Below are 16,252 nucleotides of genomic sequence, written 5' to 3'. Positions count from 1 at the left end.
ATTCACTTGGCGAGGCTCAATGGGATTGCCATTCTCCTCAAGAAGACGAAGGTTGCAGTGGCAATACACCAAACGCTCCAGTAGAGCGGTAGATAATCTGTTCCTCTTCTTTTTGTGAAAGAGGACCCAAGTACTCCAGTTTCTCTCACAAGGACCCGAGCTGCAGTCCTGTGAGAGAACTCTCATGGCAATGCTTCTCTGCCATTCAAAAATTAGAAGAACTTAGAAGCTGCTACAATAAATGAAGATTCAAGAAGTTGAGAAAAAAATTACTAACACTCCATCACTTTAGGAAATTAGGATCACAGGCAAGTTGCAACAAAGTTTCGACCAGATGGGGAGCACCAATGCCATATTTCTCCCACCATGACACAGGCTCAAGTTGGCACTCTCGTAGGCGAGCAGAGGGGGACCCAAAGTGTATTCCTGTGCCATTCCGAAAGTGTAGGCGCTCCTGCTCTAGTATCCTCAACTGCTGCACATCGCCACCAATCAAATCATCGATGTACTCCCTCCAGCCATCCTCCAACTCCTCACATAAGAATTGCTTGTCATTTCTCCATAGAGGATGGAGGATGTGTGCAACAGCATGAATTGGTCTATGAAACCAATCCCATCGAGTGAGCCACGCATTGCGAAGATCCGTCACCCTAATTGATTCATTAAAACATTATACATAAAACATTAAAATTCATTAGGTGTGTTACGCATAAATGATACAACTTCCTAGTCAATGTAGTAATGTGCTCATTCTTTTTCCAAGCCTTGTGCCTTGTTAATGCATTCACCAATCTTGTCCATATAAGCCAAGTGTACTACCCTCCATATCGGTGATGCGTAAGCCACTGTAGAATGGTTGTAGAATCCTCAACAACACTTCAGCCTTCTTCCAAAAGGCTTCATCTCCCATTATAGTGGTTTCAAACTTCACATATTTAGGCCTTCTTTCTTTCACCTCATTTATCTCAAACCATGCGCGTGAAACAACTATGCGCAAGAGTCTGGCCTGAACTCGTAGTACCCTCTCAACTAGAATAAACATGTAGGCAAATCTAGTGGAGAAGGGTTTTTGGAGCTACAGCTCACTCTCTACTCTAAAGATGTTCAGCACCTTTGGCCTCTTTGTCACAAATTTGACAATGAACTTTGAAGTGGCCAACACTTTGGCAACACACGGCATCTTTTCCACATCCTCCATCAACAAATCCAAGCTATGTGATGCACAAGGAGTCCAAACAACTTTTGGGAACTCCTCATGCAACATATGGCCCATACTGACACAATTAGAGCCATTATCTGTAATAACTTGCACTATGTTTTATGGGCCTATCTCCATCACAGCCTCATGCAAGTGTCTCCAAATTAACTCCCTTGTTATCACTCTACCTAGCAAAGAGGCATCGATAGCCTTTAAGAACATAGTGCCCTTGCAAGAGGACACCAAAATGTTACACACTTTGCGTACATCTAACCATCCATCACATAGAAGTGTGCATCCATATTTCTCCCATGTAGCTCTAAGGGGTTGTATGTCCTCCTCTACCTGCATATGCTCTCTCCTAAGCTCACGAGTGCGCAAGGCCTCGTATGAAGGTCCCTGCCACTCATTGCCGATGCGGCTCACTGCCCTCATGCAACTTTTGCATCACTTTGTCTTCGATATGTGGAAGGATAATGCACATTGAATGAACAATTTGGTTATCTCCCTGCTGGTAGCCTTTGCAACAGCTTGCTTTTGGATGCCTGCTTTCACACTTCCCCTCTTCAATGCATTCACCATGGGCAACTTAGGTGGACGTGACGGTGCGCCACTAACAGGCACTTGCATGTGCACCGAACTTTAAGCCACATCTTGCCCAGCTTGACCCGATCATCTCCACCTGTGTTGGCCAATTTCATTGTAATTAGTTAGGCCCTCTACATGTGCATTCACTCGATCGGGAGTCGGCCCATGTCAAGACTCAGGAGCAAATGAGGCAAAGACGGGTGTAGAAGAGGCAAAAGGCGGGAGCAGAGCTGCAGATGGCAGAGGCGGGAGCACTGAGCTGAAGGGGCAGGTCTGAGGTGGCCCGTGGGAGCAATAGAGAGGCGGGAGCAGGTTGCTGCCTGCAGCAGATAGGAGGGTGGAGCCTGCAGAAAGACTGAAGCAGCACTATTGCAAGTGGAAGCAGGCTCCAAGCGGAGGCTGGAGAGAGCAGAGGGAGCAGGCGGGTGCAGGCCTGGAGCAGCAGGCGAGTGCGGGCCTAGAGCAGCAGGCGGGAGCAGGCCTAGAGCAATAGCAAGCAAGAACAGCAGGCGACGGCAGCTCCTGTACGGTGGAGGGCGGCAGTAGCAATATCGAAGAAGCGAAAAAGTACAAACGAAAAAGTACAAGCGGCAACACGTTATCCAAGGGTTTTTTCACCAAAAAAAAATTCACTTGCAAAAAAACGCATTCACAAAAACAAAACGTTTCAAAACGTTCACGTTTTTTATTCCTTGAAAAAATGCGTTTTTAAACAACTATGTAGGTGACCTCCAGTTATCCAATTTGTAGAAACCTCAACTTGCCAAGATTCAAACCCAATTTCACCATGTGAGTTGGTTCTCTCTAGAAGTGTCAATTGCATCTCCAAGTTCCAACAACCCCCCTACAAACGAAAAAGTACAGGCGGCAACACGTTATGCAAGGGTTTTTTCACCCCAAAAAAATCACTTGCAAAAAAACGCGTTCCCAAAAACAAAACGTTCACGTTTTTTATTCCTTGAAAAACGCGTTTTTAAACAACCTGACGAATGACCTACGTAGCTCGTGCCTGACTTATCCTAGACTGAGGATGTACAATGGGGTCACGGCGTACGACATATATCATCCTATTGGGTTCTAAAACTGTACAACTATTGCACTTCTGATGATGAGCCATCTTGTCACCATGCATTGAGTGCAGAGTGCATGTGACACTAAGGTATCCAATGCTTGTGAGTATCCACCCCCTTCTACACCTCGTACATACTCCATCCAGAGTCTGTCTAGATCACCAATTTTAAATTCTCTCCATTGTGTATCTATTGCATTGTCTATTGTGTTTTGTCTTGCTATCTCTTTCCGCTGTGCCATATTCTTATAGCATCTTCTCTTCCCACTTGCATTTGTAGAGGTTCCTTTACCAAGAGTAGAATCCAAACCTCCAGTTATCCAATTTGTAGAAACCTCAACTTGCCAAGATTCAAACCAAATTTCACCATGTAAGTTGGTTCTCTCTAGAAGTGTCGATTGCATCTCCAACACCCCCCCTCAAGCCACACTTTGATTGAGGCCTTAGCTTCCAGCATCACAACCTGGGCTCTGCTACCATGTTGAAAACATGAATCCTCCCACTTCCCGGGAGGTCCAATGGTAAAGTCTAGCTCAGCTCCAAACACATGGGCTCAGACACCAATAAAATGGCTACTAGAGTTTCTGCCTCGGGATCCACTACATCATGAATAGCCTCATCCTCCTCTTCACTGGAGTCACAGACACTCTCCTGAATATCTTCACAAACTGACACAAGAAGTGCTGCCATGTTGATCACATCCTTCCACAGCCCTAAGCATACTTAAGAACATTGCTGCAGATAGAGAGCAGAGAGAAGAAGAGAGAGATTAGGCGTTAGGTTTTCTGTATTATTATGGTACAAAAAGGTTCCTTACTCCTTGTACATGATGTAGGCCTGTTGGTCAGCCCCATAGGGGTTGACCTGGGCCCCTTCTACATATTCTCTACTTTGCTATGACTGAATGATGAATTATGAACTGAGTTATGACTTGCTTAATGCTGAAAATGACAAGCTGCATATATATGATGCTGAGGGTCCAATCGGCCAACACTAGACTGTCGGCCTGTTTGTTGGACAAGTGCATGATAACTTCTGCATTTAATGCTGCGTTGTCTTTCTGGTCTGCCCATACCTGCTGCCAATAACCGACTGCTTGTATTGAGCCTTTTCTGCCAGCCGACAGGCCCCATACCCTCCTCCATGGGCTGTCCTACTGATGATGATGTAGATGATGATGATGATGGTGAAGATGGTACTTCTGATGCTGATGGTGATGCATAATGATGTAGTGCTGCTGCTGCTCCTGATGATGATCATGTTGACCATGCTGATGTGATATTACTGATGCTTCTGACTAAGATACTGACTAATCAAGGATTAAGACTGTTCATGCTAAGGTTTAAGCCATGGCATAGGCGTGCATGTGACATTGCCTTCTGCTAAACTTGATGACAGGGTGGAACTCTGTCATCTTTCCTCCCTGGACTTGACCTTTAAACTGCTACTACTTTCTGACTTTGACTTTTACTGCTTACTCACTTCTACTAACTGATATTCTTGGACCTGAACACCTTCACTCTTGATCTCCACTTCCACGTCTTTGATGAAGAACTGAGCATATGTTCACTGTTGTCCCCATGCCTGCTTCCCTTAACCTTGACAAAGCGGTGGGTCACCTTCTAGAATTGATCATGCCTATTGCTAGGCCTTTGGAACTGATATAAGAGCTTACTGAGAATTTGGGTCTGCGTACCTACCCTCAGGGACTGTATCCTCTAGCTTCGCCTGTTGGCAGACCACTCCATCTGCTACCCTACTGATGATGATGTAGAAGATGATGATGATGATGGTGAAGATGGTACTTCTGATGCTGATGGTGATGCATAATGATGTAATGTTGATGCTGCTCCTGATGATGATCATTGACCATGCTCATGTGATACTACTAATGCTTCTAACTAAGATACTGACTGATCAGGGATTAAGACTCTTCATACTAAGGTTTATGCCATGGCACAGGCGTGCACGTGACATGCTGCCATGTTGATCTCATCCTCCTCCATACAAAAATCAAAGAAATCCTTCAGTCACGGCATCTTCATCTCACAATCGCTAGGCTTCAAAGAGGAAAACGTAAGCTGGCTCTGACTCAACCTTCGCAAACATCGGTACTTCCTCAGGATCTTCCACTAGTCTACACTCTCCACTTGGTGAAATGGTGTCTAGTGCCACTTCCTCTTCTGGCAGCTCTCGAACCATCCTTGGAAACTCCCTCTTGTTGAGTTTCAACCTCAGGTGAACTAACCACTTTCATGCCTTCGTCCATGGGCCGTCCATGGGCTCTACGGCTGTCGATGCTACTTCTTGGTGATGAATCTTTCTCTCTCTGCCTCATAGCGTGACCCTCAGCCCCACTGCCAATCGCGCCTTGCGCAGGTGGCCATCTTCTCTCTCTTCGCGCAGCCCACTTCGCTTCGCACTGCTCTTCGCCATCTTCTCTCTCTCCTGCCCCACATTGCCTCGCGCTGCCCACTTCGCCATCTCCTCGTGCTGACTGTGGTGAGTCCTTCCGCCTCCCCGTTCCCGCCTACCGTTCTGCCTTCCTATTCACGCCCACCCTTGCTTAGGCCCCCAAGGCAGCAACTAGGGGGAAATAGCCACAATGAATCTACAAGATCTGGAGGCATACAGCAAGACGGTGAAAGACAACACCAAGAAGCTGTTGGGGGAACATAAGAAGGTGCTGGACAGGGTCCTAAACCAACATGAGAAACATTTGGAAGGCCTCCGCAAGGACATACAAGGAAATAACAACAAACAAGATTGAAGAATTAGCAGCACAGGTGAACTACCAGGAGGACGTTATTCAGATGTTGAAAGAGACCCAGCTGCAACAACAAGGAATGCCACAGGTTACCCCAATGATAGGGGAACTCCAGGCAGAAATGGAAGCCCTAAAGGCTACGGTCAAGGACCATACAGTGGAGGAAGGGGAACTGAACATTCAGGAGGGTCTAAGGACTGACTTGGAGCAGTTGAAAGCTCTCGAGGAGGAGAAACACAGGAAGCATAGGGCCCTCCATGTGCGAGTGCGGGGGCTTCCCCCAAGGAGGATGCCATGACACTTTGCCAAATGCTCCCCCTCTTTGCATATACATGGCGGGTATGCAAGGATATCACACGAGAGCGGCCCCTCATCATTAGATTCCCTAATGCCAACAACAGACAAGACTTCTTAGACAGGTGACCTGCCCTCAAGGGCACACAGGTGTACATGGGAGATGATCTCACCCCAGCACAAGTGGCACACCAGCGTGAGGGGATGGTGATAGTTCATGAGGCCCGTAGAGCAGGCAAGTGGGCTATCTACAGAGATGGTAGGGTCATTATCACTGAGCGCCATCCCAGATAGGGACACGGGGTCTATGAAACCAAACACCTGAGGTTGGCAGTATGGAACTGCCATGGCATGCTGTGGTCGAATCAACGAGGCTTGCGCGAGATTCTCAGAGGTAGGGATGCCATTTGTTTATACAGAGACTCATCAGAGCCCTGAGAAGGCTTACCATGCGTAGCCGGGTATGAGTGGGAGTCAGCTTTCCGTGGCGAGACCCACACATCAGGAGTACATGGCTCTAGAGGGAAAGGTGTCCTTTTTAGATCCCATCTTCGACAGATTCTCAGCATCGTCCGGAAGGACGAGGATGCACAGTATCTTTGGATACGGCTGCATCTTAGTAGTGACAAAGTCAACAGGTCCCACTACTCGATCTCGATGACCCTATTAGACTATAGGAGCTGGACATAACTGACATAGGGCTACAGAGATCATCACAGGACCGTGAGGAGGTCACAGTGTATGGGAGATATTTCTTAGAGCTGGGAGCTGCATATGGTCTCATTATCTATAGCAAGATGTCTCGATGGCCCTCCTCTAATGCCCTCACCTCCTTCCCTCACTCAGGAGGTACTACCACACTGAACTACCTTATGGTATCTCCGGATTTGGCACACCTTCTCCCCGACTTCTCCATCCCGCCATCCCCCTTTGAGGCTGACCATGCCCACCTCTCTTTCAATCTCTCCTGCACACCACCCGTCCCTCCGCCACCACCCCCCATCTCACATTACACTCACGTCCTTTCTCATCATGAGCTTGACCTTGTTTAATCCACAACCACATCTACCGCCAACTCTAGGATGTGGAATCTATTGTCCCACTTTCCACCCTCGCATCACAGCTCACCACCATACTCCACACATCCACCACCACTTCTTTCTTTTGCACACGGCGGTTTACCGCCAAGCCACCTTACGATTCCATGCCCTAGAACTGTTGGTATGATGACAAATGTCAGGCCACACGCTCCCGTCTTAAGCATGAGGTACGAATTGGGCAAATCACGAAAGCGCCAAGCACAACGGATTTCTCAACGGCTCACCCAACACCACAAACGGGAGTTCTACGCTCGGAAAGAGGATGAGTTATACCGACTTTTCTTAGGGCCGAACTTCAAAGAGGCCTGGAGGAAACTATCAGAATACACAGTGGAAATGAAGACAACTGCTGTAGAGAGCAATACACAGATGCAAGAGAAGATAGTGTAACTCTGCTATATACACCAATAAAATCCTGGAATGTACAATGGAGAGTGTGGGGGAGCAAGGGGCCATTTTATATGGCCCCAAGCTGCTGGTCGGCCAGCACAATACAGGCCGACAGCAGCAAAAATGCTCACAACCAGCAATAAGTATAGTCAACCAAGTGAAAAATCAGTCGGCCAATACTGCAAGTCAAGTCGGGTAGCAAAGTCCAGTCGGCCAGCATCTGATACAGCCGAGAGGCACAAAACAACCACCCACACCAAGCAAAAAATGGAAAAAATACATGGAAGTGAGGAAAAAATGGGGACACACCAAAACTGGGTGGGCACACCCACATCACAGGCCCTGACATAGTGTACAGACAGGAGATGACTCCTAACACCCCCTCTCAGCTCCAGGATGTGGAACCAACCCCAGTGAGCTAGAGTGCCGCCGGAGCATAGCCTGAGGGAGAGACTTCGTGAAGAGGTCCGCCGCATTGTCCTCCGTCAAACAATAAAGAAGCAAGATGTCACTAGCCAAGATCTTCTTACGAACAAAGTGAGATTGTATTTCTATGTGCTTGGTCCGGGCATGGAAGACCGAGTTCCAAGCAATAGCGATACAGCTCTGGATATCGCACTGGATGACCGTGGGCTCCTTCTGTGGAAACCCAATCTCGTCAAGCAACCTCTGCAGCCACACAACCTCGCAAGCAGCACCACAAGCAGACCGGTACTCTGCCTCTATTGATGACAAGGCAATAGTCGGCTATCTCTTGCTGCTCCATGAAACCACTCCTAAGCCGAGGGAAAAACTGTAGCCTAATGTGGATCTCCTCGTGTCTGGATCTCCTCGTGTCTGGATCTAAGTCACTCCATCCTTGGAGTCGTACTCGTTCCTTCGTGTCACCTCCAGCGGTGTAGAAGAGTCCAAGATCCTTCGTACCCTACAGATACCGCAAGATCCGCAATCCTGCGTCCCAATGAGACTTCTACGGCGTCTGCTTGAATGAGCTCAACAGCCCTACAGGAAAGCTCAAGTCCAATCTGGTGTTCAGCAACCAAATCAATGAACCAACCAGCTTTCGGTACAGAGAGGCATCAACTGGCTCACAAGGATCATTCACTGTAAGCTTAGTGTTCAGGTCCATCGGCGACATGATAGGCTTGTAGTTTTCCATCCCAAAGGCCTCAAGCAACTCATGAATGTGCTGCTGAGAGACAAAGAACCCCCTCTGGGTCTGCCAAATCTCCAATCCCAAGAAGAAGTGGAGTAAGCCTAAATCGGTCATCTCAAACTCCTTTGACAAGTAGCCTTCATCACTGCAATGTGCTCCATATGACCGCCGGTGAGAATGAGGTCATCCACATAAAGGATGATCAACGTGACCACACCGCGCTCCCGAAAGAGATATAGGTTAGGATCTGTAACCGATCTCTGAAATCCAATCTTTAGAAAGAAGGAATCAATCTTCTGATTCCAAGCCCTGTGAGCCTGCTTAAGACCATACAAGGCCTTCCGCAACCTGTAAACCATCCCCTTTGATCCTGGAACCTCAAAGCCTGGAGGCTGCTCAACATACGCCTCCGCATCAGTAGTATGAGCGAGGAGTCTATCGAAGATAAAGGGATCCACCTGCCACATGTGACATGGCACATAACACATATCAAGAGTCAATACTCATGAGGTTACACATGAAGTTTATTATTTAATAATAAACATTTCGAGTTGCCAAGTAATTTACCTCTTTCACACCAGTGGCTGTCTTGAGTGTGCGCAAAAGACGGAGGTTGGATCGACAAAACACCAACCTCTCTAACTGCTGAGTACTCAAGCGATTACGGATCTTGGTGTGCACAAGAGAGTATGCACTCCAATTCCGTTCGCATGCACCAACAGAGCAACTCTGCACATGCCACATAGCACTGGCAAATGTCAAAAGGCAAGGTTACACATTGGCTGCATTATACAAACTAAGAACTTTAAAGTTACAAACCTGAGATAGCAGTCTAAAGACCACTTTCTGGATGGATGTCCTACCACGTAAGTGGTTTCGTCTGCCCTTGAACTGCTGAGGCACTCAACTTGCCAAAGGCAACTCCCACCCGATTGCGATAGACGACCAACTCCTCATCGAAGGTCACCATGTCATCATAGCTAAGCACTTGAGACACATAAGCCTCCTTGAGCAAATTGAGTTGTGTGTCTGTTTGGAGCTCAACCTTGTTGAACATCGGATGGAGTAATGCTGCAATCCCATGAATGGGACGACGCATGTAAGTCCATCGTGAGTCAACAATGGCCATCACCTCGCCCCGTCTGACATTCCAAATTTCAAATTAGATATCCAATAGTAAGTACATCATATAACCAAAATTACAGCACGTACCATAAATCATATTACATAATAGATATTAGATATACCTGGTAGGAGTGATAGTCGGCGAGGTGACTAATGACACCATCTCTCTCATCCGATGAAAATGATGATAGAGAAGCCCCAATGTAGAGCCCTCCATGTCACTGAATCGGATGAAGATATACATGGGTTTGAGGAGCTTTGCTGAGCCCTCAATTATCAAACCAAAAGAACTCATCCAATACTTTGCGTTGGATGTATCGAGTGGGCTCACTGGTCGAATCACACATCTCCCTCCATGCCAGTGATACCACGAAGTGCATCCTGTACCTCATGTAGCCTGCTAAACACAAGATACATATAGGCAAATCGGGTCTTGGATGGCCGCACCATGTCCAAGTGTGAGTGGGATCGGAAGATAGATAATGCCTGGTGTTTCTTCCTGAAGAAGGTAGTGATGCGTACGGCCTCATCCACAACCGGCTTCACCCATCAAAGCTTCCCTATGTCCTCCATCATGAGGTCCAAGCAGTGTGCAGCACATGGACACACAATGGATGGGAACTTTGTCTCAATCATCTCTCCTATGCTCTTGCAATTGGACGCATTGTCTGTAATGACCTGCACCACATTCTCTGGGCCAATATCAATAATAGCCCGCCTGATGTGCTGGAAGATGAATGCTGCAGTGATCCTCTCCCCTGCCTTGCCTGCATCCATTGCACGCAAGAAATATGTGCCCATGCAACTAGAAACAAGGATGTTGATGATATGTCTTCTCCGCACATCACTCCATCCATCTAAGATGATACTACAACCATGCTTCTTCCAAGATGATCTTATTGGCTCTAGTGCATTCTCTATGCTTTGTTTCTCATCCTCTAGCATGGTTGTCCGCATCTTCTGGTAGTCTAATCCAATCCAGTTCTCACATGGACCTACATCAGAGACGGCTTTAATCATTCTCTTCTCCTGATTGTGCGAAGGACATTGAAAGAGATATTGCATTTAATGAGAGTGCGCTCTATCTCTATCTCTTCCTTCCGCTGCCTCTCCTTCACCCATGAGGATTGGTTCAATGTACCACGCTGAGTGGTCTGATGGTGTCGTCCTGCACTACCACCTGCTGCAATATTCTCCACATGAGACTGTCCATCATCTACTCTAGCCCTCTTTCGGCTAGGACCTGAACCTGTGGATAGCCCTTCCACTGAGCCTGACTGTGACATCTGTCCACCCACATATGAACATGCTAGCCCCCCAGCAGGTGGGCACGGGCACGGGCACGGGATGGACATGTGAAAGGCATCAACTTGGAATCAAGAAAGAAACCCATGTGTGTGGCCAGCCCAAGTGTGAAAGGGACAAAAGAGTGGAGGCATGCGTTTTTGATATTTGCTTTTGGCTTTTTGGAGAAAAGCTTTTGAATCGCATGTTTATAAAAAAAGGCGAAGGGTGAAGTGGGTCATTGTCGTATGGCGCATGGCGTGTGGCGCATCACCTTGGGATCACAGATCTGCAAGTGTGGCGTGTGGCGAACTCTTGGGTTTTGGTCGTGGCCTTGGCGGCGATTTGGGTATTCCCTCTTGTCTTGGAGCAGCCAATAGAGGTGACTGTACAGCAGCCTGTCGCAAAGGCTGAGAGAAGGTGTTGGGCAGGGGATGCACGGCAACAGCCAGTCGCCCAAAAGCAAGTCCAAGAAAGCGTACCGCATGTTTGGGAAGGCAATGCAGGGGCTGGGCGCACAGCAGCGTAATAGCCAGGGGCTGGTGGATGTGGAAGTACGTGCAGAAGCAGTCAGTGTTGGGGTAAAGGCGTTATGCCCACCCTTATAGTGTGTACAAGCCCATAAGTTATAGTACATAGTACACTTAGTACTTTTAATGTACTAAGTGCACTATGTGTACTAGTGCAATATACATGTGTGATAGGGGAGTCACACACTCATGACTTGGTGAGTTGACTTATCCCCACAACTCTCTCTCTCTCTCTCTCCCTTGTGTTTCTCTGTGTATGTCTCCCACATGACCTAACCCTAATTCTCCCCATCAACTGGTATCAGAGCCTTCAACTGGAGCACACAGTCGAGCCAGGAGTCGTAAAGAACCTCTGGGCGAGCACGTGAAGAGAACAGGCTGCGGAGAGTCTATAAGCGAGCAGCAGAATCAACACACGCACGAGTGGTGTGGCCAGGCGTCTAACGGCTTGCTTGTTCGCTTGTTGCGCTTTGTGGCCACCAGCGGCTGCTGCTGTAAACGAGTGGCGTTCATAAGCGAGCGAACACAGGCGAAGGCTACTAATCAAGTCGTCAACTGGCTACTGGCGTAGAAGGCGAACTCAGGCGGAAACACATGCGACGTGAAGTTTACACACCTTGTGACTTTACGCCTGCAACAGCCAGGCGGAACAGGCCTTCAGCGCTGGAGGTCCACACGTAAGGGGAAATTCAAAAACTGCTGCTGGCGCTTCGTGGAAGAGCTCTGTAGCGTTTGGATCAGCCTGAGCGTGTAGCAACATCAGCAAGAAGCCTCCCTCCCTTCTCTGCAACAGCATCAAATTTTCTGCAGCAGCATCACCACCCCCCTTTCCTGCAACAAACAAATCAAAAAATTACAAGGTATTTTCCTCAATTTTTTTTGGGACTTGCAATTGAGCAAGTGCAATCATTAATTGAGCAGATACAGGCGCCGAATTGCTCAATTTTTGAGCAAAATTGGCAAAATTGGGTGACATTGGTCACAATCAGGATCAATTTGCAGGAAATTGGATGTCGAAATTTGGGGCTTTTGATGTAATTGTGCAATTAAAAACTCATACATGCTGTATGATGTGAAAAAATCACACATTTGGGCAAAATTGCAGCAAATTGCAGTGCAAATCAAGGGGCTTTTGTGCCGATTTGGTTGATTTGCATGCAGGCAATCGCATTTGATGCTGTGGATAATGTGTTGATGCCTTACAAGCACTCAATGTGCCTGTAAATCAAGGGGCTTTCATGTATTTGATGTATATGTGGCCAGGGGGAAGCATCGTGAACACTCTGGATGCCTTCATGTGCGTCAATGTACCATGTATGATCAGAAATTGATCTCAAATCAAGGGGCTTTTCAAGTTTGTATGCTTGTTGAGCTTGGCAAAGCAGCAGGCAAGACATTTATGCCTTGAATCCTCAAAAATCAGCTTGCAGTCAAGGGGCTTTTGCCCAATTTCTGTTCGGGACTGTTGTATGCAGTGTACGGGAATGTAAAAGTCTGATTTTCACTCATTTGGACAGCCAGGAGAGCATTTATTGCTATTGTACCTGCTGGTACAGATTTGGCACAGCTTTGCGCATGTTTTGGCATGGCTGTACACTGTTTTGAGTGACCAAAAGGTTCAATTTCAGCTGCTGTACTTGCTGGTACAGGTTTGGTACATCATTGGTGAGCACTTGGTACTGCTGTACAGTACTTTGGAAGGGCAACAGAGCGCATTTAAGGTGCTGTCCAAAATCTGCAGCAACCAGATTTTGTTGTTTTCATTACATACAGTGGGAGAAAAGTTGCATTCTTGCTTCCGCAGTGGGAGATAAAGCTTGGGAGAATAACTGTGAGCACTTTGTGTGCTTTTGGTGCAGTGTTTGCACATTTTTGCAGGGAGTCAGGAATTGACAAGTTGCATATTTCTATGGCAACCACAGGTGAGAGCTCTTCATTGCTTCACATCAAGAAGCTTGAAGGCTCGCATAATTATGATATTTGGCAAACCCAGTGCTACAATGTGTTGCTTCAGAAAAAGCAGCACAAGCCTATCAAAGAAAGGGGTGTAATGCCCGCTTCTCTTACTGCTGAAGAGTGGGAAGATATGGATGAGCTGGCAAGATCTACTATCATGTTGTCTGTGTCAGACTCATTACTTTTCAGCATTCGTGAAGGGAAGACAGCTTGGGGAATGTGGCAGAGATTGCAGGACTTGTATGCCCAACAAAGTGCCTCAAGCAAAGTGTATTGGTTGAAGAAACTCATAGGTCTTCAGATGAAGGAAGGGGCGTCTATGACAGCCCATCTAAATGAGTTTAATGGTATTGTCAGCCAAGTCATCAATCAAAAGTTGGCAATGGACGATGAGTTCAAAGCCACCTTTTTGTTATGCACTTTGCCAGAAAGTTGGGACACATTCAGGACAGCCACTAGCAATTCGCATGCTATGCTGTCATATGCAGATGTTGAGGGTGCTCTTCTTCAAGAAGAGATGAACAGGAAAAACAACTCTGTTGGAAAGTCCAATGCAATGAATGCACGTGGGAGATCCCAGCAAAGGGGGAAAAGCCAAGAAAGGGGAAGGAGCAAGTCTCGCTCCAAAAAGGATTTGGAATGCCATTATTGTGGCAAGAAGGGACACATTAAAAAGCAATGCTACAAATGGAAAAATGATCAAAAAGAAAAGGGAAAAGGCAAAGACAAAGAGAAAGATGAAGCCAAAGATGTAAAGCCAAAGGGCAAAAGTGGAGTCAAGATTGAAGAAATCAATGTGTCACATGCAGGTGGCAGTGAGGATGAGGTCCTATTTACTTCTTCACTTGATGCCCATTCACTTCTTACAGGTGGTCATGGTATGCACTCATGGATCATTGATTCAGGTGCCTCCTTTCATGTCACAGGTTGCAGAGACTTGTTTGTCAGGTATACTGCTGGCAATGAAGGAGTGGTTTATTTGGGTGATAACCATGCATGCAAGATTCTTGGCAGAGGTGATGTGAGGCTTGTGTTTTCAGATGGCTCACAGCTTATGCTCCATGATGTCAGGCATGTGCCTGAAATCAAGAAGAATCTGCTTTCTACTGGACAGCTTGATGATGCTGATTATGTTACCACATTTGATAGTGGAAAGTGGAAAATTAGTAAGGGCTCACTGGTTGTTGCCAGAGGCTCTAAAGTGGACACTCTTTATTTTATGCATGCAGGTGTTTGTCACCATGCTAATGTAAATGCAACCGAGCTGCCGGAAATCTCTATGTGGCATAGCCGGTTGGGACACATGAGTGTCAAAGGAATGGAGCAATTGTCTCGTTTGGGTTACTTGCCTTCTCTAAAGTTTTCAAGTTTTCAGTTTTGTAAGCATTGTATATATGGTAGGCAACTACAGTGCCCCCACAAGAAAGCTCTTGGACAGAAAGATGCTCAGTTAGAGCTTGTACATACAGATGTATGTGAGATGCCTCAGCTTTCTTTGGGAGGGGCAAAATATTTTGTGTCTTTTATAGATGATGCCACACGTAAGGTGTGGGTTTATCCTCTTCGTTTGAAGAGTGATACATTCTCAGTGTTTGAGAAGTTTGTTGCTCTTGTTGAGAATCAAACTGGCAAAACACTGAAGGCTTTGCGTTCCGACAATGGTGGAGAGTATATGTCCAAACAGTTTCAGGACTTTTGTGATGCTAAAGGCATCAAGAGGGAGCTCTCTACTCCTTATGATCCTCCACAAAACGGTACAGCAGAGAGGATGAACAGGACCATACAGGAGAAGGTCCGTTCTATGTTGTCACATGCTGCATTACCTCATGGTTTTTGGGCTGAAGCTGTTATGACAGCCGTTCACCTTATAAACAGGTCACCTAACACGAGGCTTGGTGGGAAAGTGCCAGAAGAAGTATGGACAGGGAAGCCTCCGTCATACAAGCACTTGAGAGTGTTTGGTTAAGTTGCGTACGTGCACATACGCAGGGAAATGCGCACCAAACTTGATCCTAAGTCTCACAAATGCATATTCCTAGGATATGGTGACAGAGGTGAAATGGGGTATAGACTTTGGGATCCCGTGAATAGAAAGATCATACGCAGCAATGATGTCATTTTTGATGAAACATGCATGTATAAGAAGCCTGCAAGGCAACAGGAGCCTAGCAGAGTCATCTTTGATGATGATGGACATCATGGACAACAACAAAGGGCTGTAAATCAGCCATTACAGCAGGAAAACCAGCCCTTAAATGGTGCTGAAAATGGTCCAAATGGACAGCCAGAGATGGCAGAAGATATCCCTATGGATATACCACAGTTAGAGGAGATACCGGGCATGATATTTCAGCCTTATGGCATGGAACAGGAGCCACCAATGGGTGATATGCAGGCTGGACAGCAACCTGCAAATGATGGTCATTGGGTACGGAGGTCCACTAGACCCTCCAGAGTCCCTGACAGGTTTGTTCCAGGGGTTGACTACTTGATGCTTACTGACTGTGGGGAGCCCTCATGTTATAAAGAGGCTTTACAGAGGGCAGACAAAGCTCTATGGGAGCGTGCCATGAAGTCAGAGATGGATTCTCTGCACAAAAATGGAACATGGAAGTTGGTGCCTTTGCCTGCAGGCAAGAAGGTTTTGCCATGCAAGTGGGTATACAGGCTCAAAGTTGCATCTGATGCAAAGCCAAGATACAAAGCCAGGTTAGTGGCTAAGGGCTTCAAGCAGGAATATGGTGTGGACTTTGATGAGATCTTCTCTCCAGTGGTCAAAATGACCACACTTAGAG

General features: G+C 46.9%; 1 protein-coding gene and 1 long non-coding RNA gene across 5 annotated transcripts in view; both read right to left on the bottom strand.

Moving 5' to 3' along the window:
* Positions 1 to 16,252, bottom strand: part of LOC147627983 (protein translocase subunit SecA, chloroplastic-like) — a 118,589-nt gene that overhangs the window by 42,254 nt on the left and 60,083 nt on the right. The gene's annotated exons all lie outside the window — the stretch shown is intronic.
* Positions 8,888 to 9,957, bottom strand: LOC147627984 (uncharacterized). The gene is made up of 3 exons (XR_015268359.1): positions 9,382 to 9,957; positions 9,130 to 9,291; positions 8,888 to 9,020 (listed from the first exon to the last, which is right to left on the bottom strand). It is a non-coding gene; the product is annotated as an uncharacterized LOC147627984 (long non-coding RNA).

This window comes from Cibotium barometz, chromosome 20 (genome assembly GCF_041138505.1).
Source record: "Cibotium barometz isolate CiBa-2024 chromosome 20, ASM4113850v1, whole genome shotgun sequence".
In the NCBI taxonomy this organism is placed as follows: Eukaryota; Viridiplantae; Streptophyta; class Polypodiopsida; order Cyatheales; family Cibotiaceae; genus Cibotium; species Cibotium barometz.
The sequence above is the reverse complement of the archived record's forward strand: the minus strand, read 5'-3'. Positions and strand labels throughout refer to the sequence as shown.